Below are 23427 nucleotides of genomic sequence, written 5' to 3'. Positions count from 1 at the left end.
GCCCCGTCGATGTGGATGGGTGCGTACTCTCCCCTCTTTCTCCTGTAGTCCAAGATCAGCTCCTTGGTCTTACTGATGTTGAGGGAGAGGTTGTTGTCCTGGCAACACATTGCTAAGACTTTGACATCATCCCTGTAGTGGTGACATACAGAGAAGCACTGTATTTCTCTCTCTCTCTCAATTCAATTCAATTCAAGGGGCTTTATTGGCATGGGAAACATGTGTTAACATTGCCAAAGCAAGTGAGGTAGATAATATACAAAAGTGAAATAAACAATAAACAAACACATACACAAACACCCCTCTCTTTCTCTCTCTCTCTCTCTCCACATACACAAACACCCCCCACTCTCTCTCTCTCTCTCTCTCTCTCTCTCTCTCTCCACATACACAAACACACCCCTCTCTTTCTCTCTCTCTCTCTCTCTCTCTCTCTCTCTCTCTCTCTCTCCACATACCCAAACGTGCCTCTCTCCCTCTCTCTCTCTCCACAAACACAACCCCTCTCTCTCTCTCTACATACACAAACACACCCCTCTATCTCTCTCTCTCTCCACATACACAAACACACCTCTCTCTCTCTCTCTCTCTCTCTCTCTCCACATACACAAACACACCCCTCTATCTCTCTCTCCACATACACAAACACACCCCTCTCTCTCTCTCTCTCTCCACATACACAAACACACCTCTCTCTCTCTATCTCTCTCTCTCTCTCTCTCTCTCTCTCTCTCCACATACACAAACACACCCCTCTATCTCTCTCTCCACATACACAAACACACCCCTCTATCTCTCTCCATCCTCCATTTTCCTTTCACCTCTCAACTCTCCATCCCTCTCTCTCTCCGCTCCTGTATTTATAATGCAGTGCCTTTACTCTGTGCTTGGTGGAAGGCTGCTAACATTGTCCACCCCACCCTCCTCTGCTGGTGAGGAATGGGGAGTTAACACCCATGTCTGAACCTTCTCATAACCCCCCTCTGCATAGGGCATCGTGGCTGCACCCCTGATCTATCTGGTCCCACTCACTACTCTTTCCTATCTTAGGCAAACACACTCCCTCATAAGCATGCACTGATATTCGAAGGACACACACGGACACACGGCCACACACACACAGAGGAGTTCTCTACTCCAATCCTCTACTGAAATACAAGATCAACCATTACTTCCGTAACACTACCAACCTTGCTTTTTTACCAACATGTTAACCAACCACATTTGCATTCATTTTCAAATCTCCCAAATGTCTCTCACCATCATAGCTATGTTTACTATCATGCTTATCATCCCCATAGGTTGACATCTCCTGGCCCCTGGATCTGTTAGACATAAATGGGTTCTGTGTGTGTGTAGTTGTGGTGCGAGGCCCAGGTCAACTCTTTCACAGTGTAGGGAAGAAAGGTCAAAGGGCATATGGCTACATAAAATAATGTCCCCTCTGCTGTTACCATGAGAACAGGACCCAGGACACCATCAGAATAATATCCCGTCAATGCACTTGGGGATGACTGAGACAAGGAGACAGGGATTTCAGAGACTTTAGGAAACCTTGGGGATGACTGAGACAGGGGTTTCCGAGACTTTAGGAAACCTTGGGGATGACTGAGACAGAGAGACAGGGGTTTCAGAGACTTTAGGAAACCTTGGGGATGACTGAGACAAGGAGACAGGGATTTCATAGACTTTAGGAAACCTTGGGGATGACTGAGACTGGGGTTTCAGATACTTTAGGAAACCTTGGGGATGACTGAGACAGAGAGACAAGGGTTTCAGAGACTTTAGGAAACCTTGGGGATGACTGAGGCAGGGAGACAGGGGTTTCAGAGACTTTAGGAAACCTTGGGGATGACTGAGGCAGAGAGACAGGGGTTTCAGAGACTTTAGGAAACCTTGGGGATGACTGAGACAGGGGTTTCAGAGACTTTAGGAAACCTTGGGGGTGACTGAGACAGGGGTTTCAGAGACTTTAGGAAACATTGGGGGTTACTGAGACAAGGAGACAGGGATTTCAGAGACTTTGGGAAACCTTGGGGATGACTGAGACAGGGAGACAGGGGTTTCAGAGACTTTAGGAAACCTTGGGGATGACTGAGACAGAGAGACAGGGGTTTCATGGACTTTAGGAAACCTTGGGGATGACTGAGACAGAGAGACAGGGGTTTCAGAGACTTTAGGAAACCTTGGGGATGACTGAGACAAGGAGACAGGGATTTCAGAGACTTTGGGAAACCTTGGGGATGACTGAGACAGGGAGACAGGGGTTTCAGAGACTTTAGGAAACCTTGGGGATGACTGAGACAAGGAGACAGGGGTTTCAGAAGACTTTAGGAAACCTTGGGGATGACTGAGACAGAGAGACAGGGGTTTCAGAGACTTTATGAAACCTTGGGGATGACTGAGACAGAGAGACAGGGGTTTCAGAGACTTTAGGAAACCTTGGGGATGACTGAGACAGGGAGACAGGGGTTTCAGAAGACTTTAGGAAACCTTGGGGATGACTGAGACAGGGAGACAGGGGTTTCAGAAGGCTTTAGGAAACCTTGGGGATGACTGAGACAAGGAGACAGGGGTTTCAGAAGACTTTAGGAAACCTTGGGGATGACTGAGACAGAGAGACAGGGAGACAGAAGACTTTAGGAAACCTTGGGGATGACTGAGACATGGAGACAGGGGTTTCAGAAGACTTTAGGAAACCTTGGGGATGACTGAGACAGGGAGACAGGGGTTTCAGAAGACTTTAGGAAACCTTGGGGATGACTGAGACAGGGAGACAGGGGTTTCAGAAGGCTTTAGGAAACCTTGGGGATGACTGAGACAAGGAGACAGGGGTTTCAGAAGACTTTAGGAAACCTTGGGGATGACTGAGACAGGGAGACAGGGAGACAGAAGACTTTAGGAAACCTTGGGGATGACTGAGACAGGGATTTCAGAGACTTCAGGAAACCTTGGGGATGACTGAGACAGGGATTTCAGAAGACTTTATGAAACCTTGGGGATGACTGAGACGGGGATTTCAGAGACTTTAGGAAACCTTGGGGATGGCTGAGACAGAGAGACAGGGATTTCAGAGACTTTAGGAAACCTTGGGCATGACTGAGACGGGGAGACAGGGGTTTCAGAGACTTTAGGAAACCTTGGGGATGACTGAGACAGGGAGACAGGGGTTTCAGAATACTTTAGGAAACCTTGGGGATGACTGAGACAAGGAGACAGGGGTTTCAGAGACTTTAGGAAACCTTGGGGATGACTGAGACAGGGAGACAGGGGTTTCAGAATACTTTAGGAAACCATGGGGATGACTGAGACAAGGAGACAAGGGTTTCAGAAGACTTTAGGAAACCTTGGGGATGACTGAGACAGGGGTTTCAGAAGACTTTAGGAAACCTTGGGGATGACTGAGACAAGGAGACAGGGGTTTCAGAGACTTTAGGAAACCTTGGGGATGACTGAGACAGGGAGACAGGGGTTTCCGAAGGCTTTAGGAAACCTTGGGGATGACTGAGACAGGGGTTTTAGAAGACTTTAGGAAACCTTGGGGATGACTGAGACAGAGAGACAGGGGTTTCAGAAGACTTTAGGAAACCTTGGGGATGACTGAGACAGGGAGACAGGGGTTTCAGAAGGCTTTAGGAAACCTTGGGGATGACTGAGACAGAGGTTTCAGAAGACTTTAGGAAACCTTGGGGATGTTATCAGGAAGATATTAGTGTAAATACTACAATTATAACATCAGATGGTGATATAAGGTATTGCAGCATATTATTCAAACTAAAACAAAAAAAATGAGCAAGCTTTGTTGTCACTCTTAGTGTGTAGTAAATTGTATATGGCAATAATGCTTTGAAATGAACATCTACCATTTTGTTATTATGAACTTAAATTCAACGTATGAAGGCATACTGTGTGTTTATGCATCTATTGTGTTACTGCCCTGTCTTTGCATTTCTGTAGAGTTTGTTTGTGTCTAGTAGTCTTGGGGCTACGCTACTAAAGCACAAGTTGGCATTTGCTTTCCACATCTCCATCATCAAAGAGCTGGTGTAAAACATTTGCATGAAGCGGAGAGATGTTGAATGCTAAAGGTGAAGTGTAAAAAAATATATAACTCTGTATTTGTCTCCTTTCACAGATGGAGGATGAGAAAAAGAAAGAGAGTGGGTGGATGGAGTGAAGGATGAAGGCTGAGTAGACAACTGAACAGAGACGGGCCCTATGCGGCAGTTCATTCGTTCATCGCCATGGGCTCTTGTCCTCCTCTCTCCTCCCCTGGTCTATACTCCCATCACAGGGTCGTTTGGAGTGTGTGAGGCCCAAAAACAGAGCTTGTGAGTGGGCTGGCGATGCAGGAAGAAGTCCCTGCTGGTTACCAGCACCTCTGGAGCTGACGGCAAAATAAATCAATATGGAGAAGAAAATGTTACCCCACAGCCTAGAGGCCTGAAGACCTCCAGAGGAGAGGCCCATCTCAACCTTGCTCAGCCCCAGCCAAAGTTCCTGAGACTAGGCCTGGGTCCCTACCCGCTCTTGGTGTGTGTGGTTCTGCTGCTGGAGGGGGCCTCCCAACAAACAACACATGATACACGCTCTCCTGAGTTATTGTTTCTTTTTTTGAAAGAATGCTTAAGGGGATGGGATATCCCTCTCTCTTTATTTATGTTTTCTTAAAAATAAGATTGACATACTCCCCTACCTTCCCTGTGTTGCTGTGTGTAAATGCTGGCAGAGGGGTTCACATTTTTATTCAGACTTCAAATCCACTCACTGCTTATTCCCTGGGACACTTTTACATTTGACAAAGAGACCGTTTACACTGGTGTGCTTCCTCCAAAGCAGTATACAAACCACAACAACCACTAAAATTGACATTTTTTTAAACTTATGTTTATTAGGCTCTTTATTGTTAAATTCCAATGTATTTTTTTATTTGGCATGATCAAAGACCATAGAACGAAAGACTAAAACCCAGGCTCAGTAAAACCCAGGCCCAGTAAAACCCATGTCAGACCTCCATTCAACACAGTTCCATTCTGACCAGCTAGAAAAAAGGGACAGAAAGGATCCTGGACAACACAAGACCACGACAAGGATCCTGGACAACACAAGACAACGACAAGGATCCTGGACAACACAAGACCACGAAAAGGATCCTAGTCAACACAAGACCACGAAAAGGATCCTGGACAACACAAGACCACGAAAAGGATCCTGGACAACACAAGACCACGAAAAGGATCCTGGACAACACAAGACCACGAAAAGGATCCTGGTCAACACAAGACCACGAAAAGGATCCTGGACAACACAAGACCACGAAAAGGATCCTGGACAACACAAGACCACGAAAAGGATCCTGGACAACACAAGACCACGAAAAGGAGCAGTACAGATGACTGGACACTCCCTGAAGAACACAGTACCAGCAGAGACACGCATACAGTGAGCGCCAAAAGTATTGGGAGAGTGACACATTTGTTTTTGTTTTGGCTCTGTACTCCAGCACTTTGGATTTGATATAATACAATGACTATGAGGTTAAAGTGCAGACTGTCAGCTCTAATTTGAGGGTTTTTTCATCCATATCGGATGAAAATTACAGCACTCTTTGTACATAATCCCCCCATTTTAGGGGACCAAAAGTATTGGGACAAATTCACTTAAATGTGTATTAAAGTAGTCAAAAGTAGAGTATTTGGTCCCATATTCACAGCACGTAATGACAACATTAAGCTTGTGACTCTACAAACTTATTGGATGCATTTGCTGTTTGTTTTGGTTTTGTTTCAGATTATTTTGTGCCCAATAGAAGCGAATGGTAAATAATGTATTGTGTTATTTTTGAGTCACTTTTATTGTAAATAAGAATATAGTATGTTTCTAAACACTTCTACATTAATGTGGATGCTACCATGGTTACAGATAATCCTGAATGAATCCTGAATAATGATGAGTGAAAATGTTACAGAAGCACAAATATCATATCCCCAAGACATGCTAAACTTTCACCATTACAATAACAGAGGTTAGCATTTTTGGGGGGGGGCATAACATTTGTGTGTATGTAACTTTCTCACTCATCATTATTCACAATTCATTCAGGATTATCTAATAGTAATGATATCATCCACATTAATGTAGAAGTGTTACGAAACATAGTCTATTCTTACTTACAATGACTCCAAAATGACACATTACATCATTACATTACATCTGCACTTTAAAATCACAGTCATTTCAAATCCAAGTTCAGAGCCAAAACAACAACAAAATGTGTCACTTTCCCAATACTTTTGTAGCTCACTGTATGTTACCTGGTAAGAACATACTTTTCCACTGTTACACACACTGACAATTCTTCTTCTTTCCAACACTGAGCAATTCCCTATCATTTAAATATCACATAAAACAAAATGATACCTGTATAGCCCCCATCATAATATGGTTGTGAGAAGAAAACGAACACACATAACCCACAAATCCGCATTGCTCTCGAGTAGTATCTCTTTCCTTACAGATGTACTGTACCCTGCTATTGTCTGGTAGTGTTATGTACTAGGACAAGCCCATAATGATGGGTCTCTATCACACCCCTTCTTTCTTGGTGAATGTGCAAGCTGTTTGTTATAAGGCTTTAGTGCCAAGCTACCATCGTAGTCACAGTAACACAGCGCCGTTGTTTACATCCAGACGGGCACAGCCTCAGACAAAATGGCCACCGCTCAGTTCCTCTGCCAAAGATGGCGGCCAGCGGTGTCTCTGTTCTAGCACCATCTGTGCGACCGTTACCTTGCCCGCCATATGCAAATCTAGGCTAATTGCATTTGCATTTCCGCTTGATTTAGTAAGCGTGGGTGCTGACACAGCTAATTCCTCGTAAACATGCCGTAGAGGTGTCTGTACGCTAAGTAAAAAGGCTTGTCACCGCTGTTCGTTTCCCTCGTGGTGTGTGTGTGTGTGTGTGTGTGTGTGTGTGTGTTTGTGTGTGTGTGTGTGTGTGTGTGTGTGTGTGTGTGTGTGTGTGTGTGTAATATTGTGTTTTATAGCTGTTAATGTGGCTGGTAGAAGGAGTGATCTGGCGGTGTCATATGAGGCATGTGTGTGTCAGTCTGGGATATTCCCCCGTATGCAAATCACTCACTGTACAGAGAGACAGGGGCTTTTGTTAATCAAATGCCCTAGACACACACACACACACACACACACACACGCTTATTCACACGTGTACACAGACATGCTATGCACACACACACACATCACAGACACGCGTGGGCGCTCATTGACACACACACACACACACATGCGAGTACACACACACGTAAATGAAAAGCGAGACGGACAAGAACACACACACCCAGACTGTAATTGGGCCTGGAGATTCCCAGGCCCAATGAACTCCAGACAGACAGACCATAATAGCCTCATTACCATGCACATTGGTCTCTCATAGTGGGTCGTCTGGTTTCCATGGCATTGGACACAACTATATGTATAGAAGCCAGTCGCCAAGCTGTGCTGTAACCAACTGCCATGACGGGATATAATAGAAGTGAGAGATTAAATGAGAGATGTAGGATGAGAGGGGATGGAAATAGCATTGAGTCATTCACTCATTGTCTTTTGAGCTGATACTCTCCTTATTGCTAAAAATACATCTCTGATAATATTGCTTTCAAGGATCTCCTTGTCATTATTTTCAAACATGTCAGACAGATGGGGGAAAATGCTCTTAAAATACATTTTAAAAACTCTGATGTGAGGCATAATTTCACAGCACATTTTCTCATCTGAGTTGTCTAGTAACTAGCCGGTACTGTCAATTCATTCAAATGATATAGTCTGGGAATTAGGAGGATAGTGATGAATGTCAAAAACATCCTCTGGCGCATCGTTCCCACAGTTACATTTAATTGAGCGTCTCAGTTTTTGGGCATTAATTAATTTGAGGCGAATGGTCTGAGCAGCTGAGCGACAATGCAGTCTTTGTATTTGCATTCGCCTATGCAGCTAGGCAGCTGCAGCAGTTAGCCCTGTACAGTTGGCTATACTGTGGGCAAAATGGCGGTCACGCGAATCATAGGGTCTGTCTGACGATCGTGGGAGCGGAGGGGAGGGAAGGGAAGGGGGGCAGCGAAGAGGGGTGATTGGGGGGGGGGGGGTACATTGGGGGGTTTTTGGGAGTCTGGGTGAGGGGGAGACTGTGGGGTGATTTGTGGGTCTAGACTTGAGGGGTTGGAGGGCATCGGGGATGTGTTTCGGAGGGTTGAGAGTTTGGGGGGGGTGTAACTGTCTCGTTTGCCCAGAAACTATTAATAGAGGGTCCAGGGAGGAGGGGGGATAGCATGTCTGGGTCTGAATATGTGTGTGTGAGTGTGTGTGAGTTTGTGAGTCATTTACATATTCAGTGCAGCGAGGGAGCCCATATGCTGTCCGACGACCCAAACATATACACAACCCCGGTCTCCCCATTAGCGGAACACAGTCATCCTTCGCTCCTATCAAAGAAGGATGATGCTTTTCTAAACATGACGGAACGGCCACACTTTAACAAGGAGGTAGAACACACACACCACCAGTAACACTATTACAGCTCTAGTCTCATGTTGAATACATTAATGATATTCTGCATCATTCTGTCCAATCAGAGGATGGAAGGCTGATTGGAGCCAATAGAAATGGATAATAAAACAGGAAGAGGAAGCAAGAAGGAGCGAAGTAGAGAGTTTACCCCTGCAATGCCAGAGAGGGAGAAATCAACAACACTATAAACTCTGAGAGAGGAAGGAGAGAGAAATCAACAACACTATAAACTCTGAGAGAGGAAGGAGAGAGAAGAGGAGAGGGAAGGGGTACTGGTGAAATATGAAAGTGCTACGGCAGGTCGAGAAGCTATAATATAGAGACATACGTTGTGCAATTGTGCAATTCACAGACAATACAATACGACTTAATGAATACTCTCAGAGACAGTTAAAAACATGTAAATGACAGCAATTCGACTGAGATGTTCAGTATTAGCAGTGAAGACTGGACATATGACATAGAAATGAGTTCTGATAGAGGTTTTGTTCTCTCGGTATGACAAAGGGAGATCGCTCTACAGTCATAGACCAGGGTAGTCTTGTGGCACACTAATCTGAATATAGTGATGATATCACCAATGGAATTCATAGCGATCGCTCATTACAAAGTGCAAATGATTTAAGGCAGGGTTTGGGGGGCTCGCCCATACTAAAAGAGAGTTTAGAGAGTGATACTAAAATATGGTTTAGGGAGTGATACTAAAAGTGGGTTTAGGGAGTGATACTAAAAGTGGGTTTAGGGAGTGATACTAATGTGGGTTTAGGGAGTGATACTAATGTGGGTTTAGGGAGTGATACTAAAAGTGGGTTTAGGGAGTGATACTAAAAGTGGGTTTAGGGAGTGATACTAAAATATGATATAGGGAGTGATACTAAAGTGGGTTTAGGGAGTGATACTAATGTGGGTTTAGGGAGTGATACTAATGTGGGTTTAGGGAGTGATACTAATGTGAGTTTTAGGGAGTGATACTAATGTGGGTTTAGGGAGTGATACTAAAAGTGGGTTTAGGGAGTGATACTAAAAGTGGGTTTAGGGAGTTATACTAAAGTATGATTTAGGGAGTGATACTAAAATATGATTTTGGGAGTGATACTAAAATATGATTTAGGGAATGATACTAAAATATGATTTAGGGAGTGATACTAAAGTGGGTTTAGGGAGTGATACTAAAATATGATATAGGGAGTGATACTAAAGTGGGTTTAGGGAGTGATACTAAAGTGGGTTTAGGGAGTGATACTAAAATATGATTTAGGGAGTGATACTAAAGTGGGTTTAGGGAGTGATACTAAAGTGGTTTAGGGAGTAATACTAAAATATGATTTAGGGAGTGATACTAAAGTGGGTTTAGGGAGTGATACTAAAATATGATATAGGGAGTGATACTAAAGTGGGTTTAGGGAGTGATACTAAAATATGATATAGGGAGTGCAGAGCTTGCGAGGGAAAGAAGTCAGACAGCCAGACACAATGAGGATCTCCATAATGTCCTATATGAATACTGCTTTGTGCTGGTGATGGAGAGATGGACAGGGGGGTGAACAGGCTGGTCCTGGAGGTCTGGACTGGGAGCCTGGGAACGTCAGGCACTGGCTAGACGGACACCAAGCCCAGAATGTCTCTGCAGCAGGTGAAAGAGGACCCCAGAGTTCAAGGGTCAAGGCCAAAGGGGGGACCGAGGGGCCAGTTTCTCTCTCTCTCTTTGTAAGTGCGTGTGTAGGGCCACCACTCTGTCTGGGTCTAGCCGGATGCTAATGGATGTTCAGGGCTGTTTAATAAGCAGTAGCCATCTTTTGTTTGGAGATCAGAGCTCCTCTTTCAGATGAGGAGATGGTCAGACTGGCTGCTGCTGCAGGGATGGGGGTGAAGAGGTCCTCCATCATCTGCAGTCACTCAGACCCTCTGGAATAACAGACAGGCAGACTGCCTCAGGTTAGACCTCCCCTACTGAAAGTGTGAGATTGTTTGATGATTGACATTCTGATTTCAGGCGTTCCGGAAACTTCCCTGACAGCAGGGTTGGGTAGGTTACTTTCTAAATGTATTCCGTTACTCCTCAACCCTGCCTGTCAGCTACTAAGACATGTTAGGAAACATGTTATATGTGAAACATTTATAATGCAATGTGTTCCACCAGACAGTTATAATGCAGTGTGTTGCACCAGACAGTTGCCTGATCGATCCTGTAATAAGACATAAAACTGTGTTGTATTGCATTCACTTTAAAACATGCACTATTGAAGGTCCAACCTGTAACAGATGAGTTTGTATGAAAAGCATTAGTACAGAGGAGTCGCCCACACTCCGCCTTTACTCTCTCTTCCATCCAAACCATTCAGTTCAGCCTTCCCCTGCACTGAGTGCTGTACCTCTATAGCCTGATTATAATCCATGGTAGGTCTTTAAGAGAGGACACCATTACCTCATCAGGATTTCTCCAAAGGGAGGAAGTGAGTGAATGGGTGAAGGAGGGCAGCTCTAACTGTCTCGCTTCTCTCCTTTATGCGTTGGGTTGTAAGCTTCATTAGCTGTGCTGAAAGGCACAACTTCTTCCCAGTCTGCTCAATAGGCCCATAGACCCTGTCTTACTATCCCTGAGTTTGAGAATATTGTGTGTGTGTGTGTGTAGTGTCCCAACCTTCATATGCCACAAGGCCTCAGATTCTCTCTCAGACTTAAATCAAGCCTAGAAATGAGTCAGTCTTTCTCCCTCTCGTCTGTCTCAGCTCTCTCTCTCTCTTTCAGCTGTCTGCCTTCATATTGAATGGGTTTCCATATCAGCTCTCAGTCCTTATTCTTAAATCCTTGTTTTATTGATTCACACCTTCCTTTTCATCTCATCCTCTATTGTTTTATCTGGTAATCTCATCCTCTATTGTTTTATCTGGTAATCTCATCCTCTATTGTTTTATCTGGTAATCTCATCATCTATTGTTTTATCTGGTAATCTCATCATCTATTGTTTTATCTGGTAATCTCATCCTCTATTGTTTTATCTGGTAATCTCATCATCTATTGTTTTATCTGGTAATCTCATCATCTATTGTTTTATCTGGTAATCTCATCATCTATTGTTTTATCTGGTAATCTCATCATCTATTGTTTTATCTGGTAATCTCATCATCTATTGTTTATCTGGTAATCTCATCATCTATTGTTTTATCTGGTAATCTCATCATCTATTGTTTTATCTGGTAATCTCATCATCTATTGTTTATCTGGTAATCTCATCATCTATTGTTTTATCTGGTAATCTCATCATCTATTGTCATGTTTGCTAATCTCATCCTCTATTTTCTTATTTGGTCATCTCATCCTTTATTTTATTATTTGGTAATCTCATCTTCTATTGTCTTATTTGGTCATCTCATCCCCTATTGTTTTATCTGGTAATCTCATCCCCTATTGTCTTATTTGGTCATATCATCCTCTATTGTCTTATTTGGTCATCTCATTCTCTATTGTTTTAGTTGGTCATCTCATTCTCTATTGTCTTAGTTGGTCATCTCATTCTCTATTGTCTTAGTTAGTCATCTCATTCTCTATTTGCAAAATGGCAGATTCTGAAGAAAGATCTCAGCCCAGTTTAGCTCATTCCTGTGCAAATAGTTCACACACACATATGCAGGCGTGCACACACACACACACATATGCAGGGACGCACACACACACTCAGGCACGTGCCGACACACGCGCCCAGACACACACACACACACACACACACACACACACACACACACAGACACACACACACACAGTCAGCTGGGCAGTCTAGAAACACATTGAGAGCTATTCTGATGCCGCCACAACTATCTCTGCTAATACCCACACCACACACACGTGAACATGCACACCACATACAGACGTAGGGTGATGAAATTAGTTTTTCAGCTAGCTTCCCTAATAAGCCATTCCTCTCTTGCCTGAGACTCAAGTCATTCTCTCCCTCATCTTCCTCTTTCTGTCAGTCAAGTTCAAATCAAATCAACTTTTATTCAAATCAAATCCAATTTATTTGTCACATACAGATGGTTAGCAGATGTTAATGCGAGTGTAGCGAAATGCTTGTGCTTCTAGTTCCGACAATGCAGTATTAACCAACGAGTAATCTAACCTAACAATTCCAAACTACTACCTTATACACACAAGTGTAAAGGGATAAAGAATATGAACATAAAGATATATGAATGAGTGACGGTACAGAACGGCATAGGCAAGATGCAGTAGATGGTATCGCGGACAGTATATACATATGAGATAAGTAATGTAGGGTATGTAAACAAGGTATTGGTCACATACACATGTTTAGCAGATGTTAATGCAAGTGTAGCGAAATGCTTGTGCTTCTAGTTCCGAGAGTGCAGTAATATCTAACAATTCTACAACAAATACCTAATACACACAAATCTAAAGGAATAGAATAAGATTTTTTTCAGATACAGTTGAAGTCAGAAGTTTAAATACACCTCAGCCAAATACATTTAAACTCTGTTTTTCACAATTCCTTACATTAAATCCTAGTAACTGTCTTAGGTCAGTTAGGATCACCACTTTATTTTAAGAATGTGAAATGTCAGAATAATAGTAGAGAGAATTATTTATTTCAGCTTTTATTTCTTTCATCACATTCCCAGTGGGTCAGAAGTTTACATACACTCAATTAGTATTTGGTAGCATTGCCTTTAAATTGTTTAACTTGGGTCAAATGTTTCAGGTAGCCTTCCACAAGCTTTCCAAAATAGGTTGGGTGAATTTAGGCCCATTCCTCCTGACAGAGCTGGTGTAACTGAGTCAGGTTTGTAGGACTTCTTGCTCACACACTTTTTCAGTTCTGCCCACAAATTTTCTATAGGATTGAGGTCAGGGCTTTGTGATGACCACTCCAATATTGTGACTTTGTTGTCCTTAAGCCATTTTGCCACAACTTTTGAAGTATGCTTGGGGTCATTGTCCATTTGGAAGACCCATTTGCGACCAAGCTTTAACTTCCTGACTGATGTCTTGAGATGTTGCTTCAGTACAGCCACATAATTTTCCTCCCTCATGATGCCATCTATTTTGTGAAGTGCACCAGTCCCTCCTGCAGCAAAGCACCACCACAACATGACTCTGATACCCCTGGGCTTCATTTTTGGGATGGTATTCTTCAGCTTGCAAGCCTCCCCCTTTTTCCTCCAAACATAATGATGGTCATTATGGCCAAACAGGTTTTTGTTTCATCAGACCAGAGGGCATTTCTCCAAAAAGTATGATCTTTGTCCCCATGAGCAGTTGCAAACCGTAGTCTGGCTTTTTTATGGCGGTTTTGGAGCAGTGGCTTCTTCCTTGCTGAGCAGCCTTTCAGGTTATGTGGATATAGGACTCGTTTTACTGTGGATATAGATAATTTTGCACCTGTTTCCTCCAGCATCTTCACAAGGTCCTTTGCTGTTGTTCTGGGATTGATTTGCACTTTTCGCACCAAAGTACATTCATCTCTAGGAGCCAGAATGCATCTCCTTCCTGAGCGGTATGACAGCTGCGTGGTCCCATGGTGTTTATACTTGCGTACTATTGTTTGTACAGATGAACGTGGTACCTTCAGGCGTTTGTAAATTGCTCCCAAGGATGAAGCAGACTTGTGGAGGTCTACAATTTTGGCTGATTTCTTCTGATTTTCCCATGATGTCAAGCAAAGAGGCACTGAGTTTGAAGGTAGGCCTTGAAATACATCCACAGGTACACCTCCAATTGACTCAAATTAAGTCAATTAGTCTATCAGAAGCTTCTAAAGCCATGAAATATAAGAAATATAAGATAAAATAAATAATTCTCTCTACTATTATTCTGACATTTCACATTCTTAAAATAAAGTGGTGATCCTAACTGACCTAAGTAAATTAGCCTATCAGAAGCTTCTAAAGCCAAGACATAATTTTCTGGAATTGTCCAAGCTGTTTAAAGGCACAGTCAATTTAGTGTATGTAAACCTCTGACCCACTGGAATTGTGATACAGTGAATTGTAAGTGAAATAATCTATCTTAGCAATTGTTGGAAAAATGACTTGTCAAAACCATATTTTGTTAACAAGAAATTTGTGGAGTGGTTGAAAAACAAGTTTTAATGACTCCAACCTAAGTGTATGTAAACTTCTGACCCTCAACTGTAAATATTTGGACGAGATCATCCCCCAATTTATAATATTACTACTGTCTACACTCTGGATCACTCAAAAGTTAAAGAACAGTGCTCTGCACTGATTTATAGAAATGTGGTCTGGTGTGAGTTGAGTTGGAGCACCCAGTGTAAATCTGTATGGTGGACTCCCAGTGTAACCCCTGTTGACGTTCAGAGGACTGATGGCATAGCACAGTCCACAGAATAGATTCTAGTACAGTATGTAGATCATAGATAGTAGTCGTTTATATGTTACTGTTTATTTGGACTTAAGAATTGTAACTTTTCAGATTTCTGCATGTATTTTAGTCTAGGTCACACCTTGCTCACAGGTTAAAAAGACGGATGAAAGTAGAGTGAAGAAAAACTATTAAAACCACGGAGGGAAAGAGGGAACGAGGGATGAGAGGAATGACTCAGAAACAGCGGCTTTGCTATCTGCAGTCGTGGGAGAGAGAGAAAGAAAGAGAGAGGAGAGGAAGAGAGAGGGAGAGAGAGAGGGGAGGGATTAAGAGAGAGAAAGAAAGGAGAGGGAGAGGGAGAGAGAAAGGGTGGAGGGGATAAAGAGAGGGAGAGAGAGAGAAAGAGAAGAGGCAGAAAGAGGGGGGTTGAAGTGAGAGAGTGTACAATGCTGTGGCCTGGTTATAGGATCCTCAGGGAGAGAAACACATAGTTCCCTGCTAAGTGAGTCAGGACTGGGCTGGCTGCATGGGTCTCTGTTCCGGCAGCAGAAATCTCAGCACCCCACATTGAAAGGCTCTCTCTCTCTCTCTTTCTATTTGACCTAGGCCTGCGTCATGCAGCAGGACTAAGCAGGATTTCAAACCTGTAGGATTTGCATGCATGATATACAGTGTAGTGATGACATGTAGACAATAGTAAAGAGTAAACACAGTTAGGTAAGGTGGTTGAGAAATGTGTTAAATTACCATGGAAACTGGTGTAGCTGTTTAATGGCTTCATAAACATAAGGAAGGAACACAACTCTGCTGGTGTTTTTAAACTGATGTTTCATATTGGCTCATATTTTCCTCTCATATTTTTTTCTCCCCTCTTCACTTTCCTTCCATTCTCCTCTTCCAGTCCAAGTTCGCTTTTGTGTAGTTTACATAAAAGACGTTCCAGGAGGTGTGTGTGTGTGTGTGTGTGTGTGTGTGTGTGTGTGTGTGTGTGTGTGTGTGTGTGTGTGTGTGTGTGTGTGTGTGTGTGTGTGTGTGTGTGTGTGCTAGACAAGCGTGCAAGCATATGTGTGTGTGTGTCTAACAGACAGTCCCTGACCCTTGACCCTAGCCTGCTGTGAGGCTGTAGTTCCCATAGTCTGGGGGCCGTAGCAACACACGGGCATGCGCGCACACAGCAGCTCTGGTGGCCTAGCTGTCCCCTGGCCACCCATTCAGGACTCAGTCAGGGCCACTTAAAGCACAGCAGACTGAGACGAGGTGTGATCCAATGACATGTATTTATAATGAGCGGGCCGCAGGGACGTCTTTGTTGGACGGACACAATATCAGGAGCAGGGACAAAAAGAGAGGGACAGAGAGAGGGGGGAGAGACAGAAAGAGGGAGAGAGGAAAAGGGGGTGAGAGAAATGGTGGAGAGAGCAAGAGAGAGGGAGAGAGAGAGGGTGGGGAGAGCGAGAGAAAGAAGGAAAGAGAGAGAGAGAGAGAAAGAAAGAGAGTGTCACGATCGTCGTAAGAAGCGGACCAAAATGCAGCGTGGTATGTGCTCATCTTTTTAATAAACAGAGAACACTTGAACAAACTATACAAAACAATAAACGAATAACGACCGTGAAGCTATAATGAGAACTGTGCTGACACACGCAACTAACATAGACAATCACCCAGAACCCACAATGACAAAACAGGCTACCTAAATATGGTTCCCAATCAGAGACAACGACTAACACCTGCCTCTGATTGAGAACCATATCATGCCAAACACAGAAACAGACATACAACATAGAATGCCCACTCAGATCACACCCTGACCAAACAAAACCTATAAAGCGAGAGAGAGAGAGAGACCCCCCAACCCCAACTACCCCTCTCCCCAGTCCCAACTACCCCAGTCTGGTGTGGATGGACTGCCCCCTAACCACCCCTCTCCCCAGTCCCCACAACCCCAGTCTGGTGTGAATGGACTACCCCCTAACCACCCCAGTTCCCAGTCCCCTCTCCCAGGTCCCCTCTCCCCAGTCCCCCCTCTCAGTCTGATGGGGTGGGGTGGGAACAGCCTGGTTTATATCTTTACATTGGTGTTAGAGTGTATGAGAGTTAGGAGTTGGGGGATATGGTTACAATATAATTATTCTGAGGGGTTGGGGGGCAGAGAGACGGGGTGTCATAATTAAGCCTTGTGTGAACCAGTGTCTGCCCCAGTCTACATGGATTGTCCATGTCTGAAACAGTGTCTGCCCCAGTCTACATGGATTGTCCATGTCTGAAACAGTGTCTGCCCCAGTCTACATGGATTGTCCATGTCTGAACCAGTGTCTGTCTGCCCCAGTCTACATGGATTGTCCATGTCTGAAACAGTGTCTGCCCTAGTCTACATGGATTGTCCATGTCTGAAACAGTGTCTGCCCCAGTCTACATGGATTGTCCATGTCTGAAACAGTGTCTGTCTGCCCCAGTCTACATGGATTGTCCATGTCTGAAACAGTGTCTGTCTGCCCCAGTCTACATGGATTGTCCATGTCTGAACCAGTGTCTGCCCCAGTCTACATGGATTGTCCATGTCTGAAACAGTGTCTGCCCCAGTCTACATGGATTGTCCATGTCTGAAACAGTGTCTGTCCCAGTCTACATGGATTGTCCATGTCTGAGCCAGTGTCTGCCCCAGTCTACATGGATTGTCCATGTCTGAACCAGTGTCTGTCTGCCCCAGTCTACATGGATTGTCCATGTCTGAAACAGTGTCTGCCCCAGTCTACATGGATTGTCCATGTCTGAAACAGTGTCTGTCTGCCCCAGTCTACATGGATTGTCCATGTCTGAAACAGTGTCTGTCTGCCCCAGTCTACATGGATTGTCCATGTCTGAACCAGTGTCTGCCCCAGTCTACATGGATTGTCCATGTCTGAAACAGTGTCTGCCCCAGTCTACATGGATTGTCCATGTCTGAAACAGTGTCTGTCCCAGTCTACATGGATTGTCCATGTCTGAACCAGTGTCTGCCCCAGTCTACATGGATTGTCCATGTCTGAACCAGTGTCTGTCTGCCCCAGTCTACATGGATTGTCCATGTCTGAAACAGTGTCTGTCTGCCCCAGTCTACATGGATTGTCCATGTCTGAAACAGTGTCTGTCTGCCCCAGTCTACATGGATTGTCCATGTCTGAAACAGTGTCTGCCCCAGTATACATGGATTGTCCATGTCTGAAACAGTGTCTGTCCCAGTCTACATGGATTGTCCATGTCTGAAACAGTGTCTGCCCGAGTCTACATGGATTGTCCATGTCTGAAACAGTGTCTGCCCCAGTCTACATGGATTGTCCATGTCTGAAACAGTGTCTGTCCCAGTCTACATGGATTGTCCATGTCTGAAACAGTGTCTGCCCCAGTCTACATGGATTGTCCATGTCTGAAACAGTGTCTGCCCCAGTCTACATGGATTGTCCATGTCTGAAACAGTGTCTGTCCCAGTCTACATGGATTGTCCATGTCGGAAACAGTGTCTGCCCCAGTCTACATGGATTGTCCATGTCTGAAACAGTGTCTGCCCCAGTCTACATGGATTGTCCATGTCTGAAACAGTGTCTGTCCCAGTCTACATGGATTGTCCATGTCTGAAACAGTGTCTGCCCCAGTATACATGGATTGTCCATGTCTGAAACAGTGTCTGCCCCAGTATACATGGATTGTCCATGTCTGAAACAGTGTCTGCCCCAGTATACATGGATTGTCCATGTCTGAAACAGTGTCTGTCTGCCCCAGTCTACATGGATTGTCCATGTCTGAAACAGTGTCTGTCCCAGTCTACATGGATTGTCTATGTCTGAAACAGTGTCTGTCTGCCCCAGTCTACATGGATTGTCCATGTCTGAAACAGTGTCTGTCCCAGTCTACATGGATTGTCCATGTCTGTAACAGTGTCTGCCCCAGTCTACATGGATTGTCCATGTCTGAAACAGTGTCTGCCCCAGTCTACATGGATTGTCCATGTCTGAAACAGTGTCTGCCTGCCCCAGTATACATGGATTGTCCATGTCTGAAACAGTGTCTGTCCCAGTCTACATGGATTGTCCATGTCTGAAACAGTGTCTGCCCCAGTATACATGGATTGTCCATGTCTGAAACAGTGTCTGCCCCAAACAGTGTCTGCCCCAGTCTACATGGATTGTCCATGTCTGAAACAGTGTCTGCCCCAGTCTACATGGATTGTCCATGTCTGAAACAGTGTCTGTCTGCCCCAGTATACATGGATTGTCCATGTCTGAAACAGTGTCTGTCTGCCCCAGTCTACATGGATTGTCCATGTCTGAAACAGTGTCTGTCCCAGTCTACATGGATTGTCCATGTCTGAACCAGTGTCTGCCCCAGTCTACATGGATTTCCCATGTCTGAAACAGTGTCTGCCCCAGTCTACATGGATTGTCCATGTCTGAACCAGTGTCTGCCCCAGTATACATGGATTTTCCATGTCTGAACCAGTGTCTGTCTGCCCCAGTCTACATGGATTGTCCATGTCTGAAACAGTGTCTGTCTGCCCCAGTCTACATGGATTGTCCATGTCTGAAACAGTGTCTGCCCCAGTCTACATGGATTGTCCATGTCTGAACCAGTGTCTGTCTGCCCCAGTCTACATGGATTGTCCATGTCTGAAACAGTGTCTGCCCCAGTCTACATGGATTGTCCATGTCTGAAACAGTGTCTGCCCCAGTCTACATGGATTGTCCATGTCTGAAACAGTGTCTGTCTGCCCCAGTATACATGGATTGTCCATGTCTGAAACAGTGTCTGCCCCAGTCTACATGGATTGTCCATGTCTGAAACAGTGTCTGCCCCAGTCTACATGGATTGTCCATGTCTGAACCAGTGTCTGTCTGCCCCAGTCTACATGGATTGTCCATGTCTGAACCAGTGTCTGTCTGCCCCAGTCTACATGGATTGTCCATGTCTGAAACAGTGTCTGTCCCAGTCTACATGGATTGTCCATGTCTGAAACAGTGTCTGTCTGCCCCAGTCTACATGGATTGTCCATGTCTGAAACAGTGTCTGTCCCAGTCTACATGGATTGTCCATGTCTGAAACAGTGTCTGCCCCAGTCTACATGGATTGTCCATGTCTGAACCAGTGTCTGCCCCAGTCTACATGGATTGTCCATGTCTGAAACAGTGTCTGCCCCAGTCTACATGGATTGTCCATGTCTGAAACAGTGTCTGCCCCAGTCTACATGGATTGTCCATGTCTGAAACAGTGTCTGTCCCAGTCTACATGGATTGTCCATGTCTGAAACAGTGTCTGTCCCAGTATACATGGATTGTCCATGTCTGAAACAGTGTCTGTCTGCCCCAGTCTACATGGATTGTCCATGTCTGAAACAGTGTCTATCCCAGTCTACATGGATTGTTCATGTCTGAAACAGTGTCTGTCCCAGTCTACATGGATTGTCCATGTCTGAAACAGTGTCTGCCCCAGTCTACATGGATTGTCCATGTCTGAAACAGTGTCTGTCTGCCCCAGTCTACATGGATTGTCCATGTCTGAAACAGTGTCTGCCCCAGTCTACATGGATTGTCCATGTCTGAAACAGTGTCTGTCTGCCCCAGTCTACATGGATTGTCCATGTCTGAAACAGTGTCTGCCCCAGTATACATGGATTGTCCATGTCTGAAACAGTGTCTGCCCCAAACAGTGTCTGCCCCAGTCTACATTGATTGTCCATGTCTGAAACAGTGTCTGCCCCAGTCTACATGGATTGTCCATGTCTGAAACAGTGTCTGTCTGCCCCAGTATACATGGATTGTCCTTGTCTGAAACAGTGTCTGTCTGCCCCAGTCTCCATGGATTGTCCATGTCTGAAACAGTGTCTGCCCCAGTATACATGGATTGTCCATGTCTGAAACAGTGTCTGCCCCAGTCTACATGGATTGTCCATGTCTGAAACAGTGTCTGTCTGCCCCAGTCTACATGGATTGTCCATGTCTGAAACAGTGTCTGTCCCAGTCTACATGGATTGTCCATGTCTGAACCAGTGTCTGCCCCAGTCTACATGGATTTTCCATGTCTGAAACAGTGTCTGCCCCAGTCTACATGGATTGTCCATGTCTGAACCAGTGTCTGCCCCAGTATACATGGATTGTCCATGTCTGAACCAGTGTCTGTCTGCCCCAGTCTACATGGATTGTCCATGTCTGAAACAGTGTCTGTCTGCCCCAGTCTACATGGATTGTCCATGTCTGGAACAGTGTCTGCCCCAGTCTACATGGATTGTCCATGTCTGAACCAGTGTCTGTCTGCCCCAGTCTACATGGATTGTCCATGTCTGAAACAGTGTCTGCCCCAGTCTACATGGATTGTCCATGTCTGAAACAGTGTCTGTCTGCCCCAGTCTACATGGATTGTCCATGTCTGAAACAGTGTCTGCCCCAGTCTACATGAGTTGTCCATGTCTGAAACAGTGTCTGTCTGCCCCAGTATACATGGATTGTCCATGTCTGAAACAGTGTCTGCCCCAGTCTACATGGATTGTCCATGTCTGAAACAGTGTCTGCCCCAGTCTACATGGATTGTCCATGTCTGAACCAGTGTCTGTCTGCCCCAGTCTACATGGATTGTCCATGTTTGAACCAGTGTCTGTCTGCCCCAGTCTACATGGATTGTCCATGTCTGAAACAGTGTCTGTCTGCCCCAGTCTACATGGATTGTCCATGTCTGAAACAGTGTATGTCCCAGTCTACATGGATTGTCCATGTCTGAAACAGTGTCTGCCCCAGTCTACATGGATTGTCCATGTCTGAACCAGTGTCTGCCCCAGTCTACATGGATTGTCCATGTCTGAAACAGTGTCTGTCTGCCCCAGTATACATGGATTGTCCATGTCTGAAACAGTGTCTGTCTGCCCCAGTCTACATGGATTGTCCATGTCTGAAACAGTGTCTGTCCCAGTCTACATGGATTGTCCATGTCTGAACCAGTGTCTGCCCCAGTCTACATGGATTTTCCATGTCTGAAACAGTGTCTGCCCCAGTCTACATGGATTGTCCATGTCTGAACCAGTGTCTGCCCCAGTATACATGGATTTTCCATGTCTGAACCAGTGTCTGTCTGCCCCAGTCTACATGGATTGTCCATGTCTGAAACAGTGTCTGTCTGCCCCAGTCTACATGGATTGTCCATGTCTGAAACAGTGTCTGCCCCAGTCTACATGGATTGTCCATGTCTGAACCAGTGTCTGTCTGCCCCAGTCTACATGGATTGTCCATGTCTGAAACAGTGTCTGCCCCAGTCTACATGGATTGTCCATGTCTGAAACAGTGTCTGCCCAAGTCTACATGGATTGTCCATGTCTGAAACAGTGTCTGTCTGCCCCAGTATACATGGATTGTCCATGTCTGAAACAGTGTCTGCCCCAGTCTACATGGATTGTCCATGTCTGAAACAGTGTCTGCCCCAGTCTACATGGATTGTCCATGTCTGAACCAGTGTCTGTCTGCCCCAGTCTACATGGATTGTCCATGTCTGAACCAGTGTCTGTCTGCCCCAGTCTACATGGATTGTCCATGTCTGAAACAGTGTCTGTCCCAGTCTACATGGATTGTCCATGTCTGAAACAGTGTCTGTCTGCCCCAGTCTACATGGATTGTCCATGTCTGAAACAGTGTCTGTCCCAGTCTACATGGATTGTCCATGTCTGAAACAGTGTCTGCCCCAGTCTACATGGATTGTCCATGTCTGAACCAGTGTCTGCCCCAGTCTACATGGATTGTCCATGTCTGAAACAGTGTCTGCCCCAGTCTACATGGATTGTCCATGTCTGAAACAGTGTCTGCCCCAGTCTACATGGATTGTCCATGTCTGAAACAGTGTCTGTCCCAGTCTACATGGATTGTCCATGTCTGAAACAGTGTCTGTCCCAGTATACATGGATTGTCCATGTCTGAAACAGTGTCTGTCTGCCCCAGTCTACATGGATTGTCCATGTCTGAAACAGTGTCTATCCCAGTCTACATGGATTGTTCATGTCTGAAACAGTGTCTGTCCCAGTCTACATGGATTGTCCATGTCTGAAACAGTGTCTGCCCCAGTCTACATGGATTGTCCATGTCTGAAACAGTGTCTGTCTGCCCCAGTCTACATGGATTGTCCATGTCTGAAACAGTGTCTGCCCCAGTCTACATGGATTGTCCATGTCTGAAACAGTGTCTGTCTGCCCCAGTCTACATGGATTGTCCATGTCTGAAACAGTGTCTGCCCCAGTATACATGGATTGTCCATGTCTGAAACAGTGTCTGCCCCAAACAGTGTCTGCCCCAGTCTACATTGATTGTCCATGTCTGAAACAGTGTCTGCCCCAGTCTACATGGATTGTCCATGTCTGAAACAGTGTCTGTCTGCCCCAGTATACATGGATTGTCCTTGTCTGAAACAGTGTCTGTCTGCCCCAGTCTACATGGATTGTCCATGTCTGAAACAGTGTCTGCCCCAGTATACATGGATTGTCCATGTCTGAAACAGTGTCTG

General features: G+C 45.0%; 1 long non-coding RNA gene across 1 annotated transcript in view; it reads left to right on the top strand.

Annotated features, from left to right (window-relative positions):
- Nucleotides 1-23427, top strand: part of LOC139387284 (uncharacterized) — a 46349-nt gene that overhangs the window by 20012 nt on the left and 2910 nt on the right. Inside the window, exon 2 of the long non-coding RNA XR_011629150.1 lies at nt 4136-5442. This is a non-coding gene — a long non-coding RNA (uncharacterized lncRNA). The remainder of the gene's footprint in view (nt 1-4135; nt 5443-23427) is intronic.

This window comes from Oncorhynchus clarkii, chromosome 28, assembly GCF_045791955.1.
Source record: "Oncorhynchus clarkii lewisi isolate Uvic-CL-2024 chromosome 28, UVic_Ocla_1.0, whole genome shotgun sequence".
Classification (NCBI taxonomy): domain Eukaryota; kingdom Metazoa; phylum Chordata; class Actinopteri; order Salmoniformes; family Salmonidae; genus Oncorhynchus; species Oncorhynchus clarkii.
Note: the sequence above shows the minus strand (reverse complement) of the source record. Positions and strands in the feature narration are given on the sequence as shown.